Source organism: Sinocyclocheilus grahami, unplaced genomic scaffold, assembly GCF_001515645.1.
Source record: "Sinocyclocheilus grahami isolate Dianchi unplaced genomic scaffold, SAMN03320097.WGS_v1.1 scaffold834.1, whole genome shotgun sequence".
Lineage (NCBI taxonomy): Eukaryota > Metazoa > Chordata > Actinopteri > Cypriniformes > Cyprinidae > Sinocyclocheilus > Sinocyclocheilus grahami.
In genome coordinates this window covers 720,624-721,220 of record NW_015506013.1, presented here as the reverse complement: position 1 = coordinate 721,220, position 597 = coordinate 720,624, and the positions used below count along the sequence as shown (strand labels likewise).

General features: G+C 39.4%; 1 protein-coding gene across 1 annotated transcript in view; it reads left to right on the top strand.

Annotated features, from left to right (window-relative positions):
- The window catches only part of LOC107562708 (pre-mRNA-splicing factor CWC22 homolog), a 46,627-nt gene that overhangs the window by 16,313 nt on the left and 29,717 nt on the right, over positions 1–597 (top strand). The window lies entirely within an intron of this gene.

The following is a 597-nucleotide window of genomic DNA, read 5'->3' as shown; positions in this document are numbered from 1 at the left end:
AGTGTTTTTGTTCTCTTTATTTGGTGGCTGTGTTTGAAGTGACAAAAGGATCCACAGGAAAACAGCAGGTGTTGAGTCGCAGGCCCAGTCGCAAGCTTGGCAGAATGATCTGCTCTTTATGATTATTTCATGGGCTTTTATGCTCCCCGGCATTGATTCAACACTCAGTTATTGAGCTTTGGCTTCTGTTGTTGTGAATGTCACTTCAGATTTGCAAGAATCATGCACTGAATGTTTCACATTGAGAAATATAAATCAGGATTTAACTCCAAGCCTGGGTGGTATGATGGCATGTGTACCATGCAACTGTAACTGAATACTTGAAATACTCCGTATGCTTTTGAAAAAAAATAAAAATAAATTTGGTTGACTGCTAGTACTGACAGTCCAGTGTTTGAATTCAAGAATTGTGTTCTTCTCTTTATCATGCTTTTAAGAGAAGGTAGTCTCGTTTTCTGTCAACATCATCTTTGTTCGTTCATCACTATGTTTTTTAATGATGGCAACTGTCTGAAAACCAAGTCTTAATGTTTTATTCAGATGGCCAGCTTAACCCTGAAGCAGGTAGACCTGAGGGTTCAGCTCAACCTGAGGACG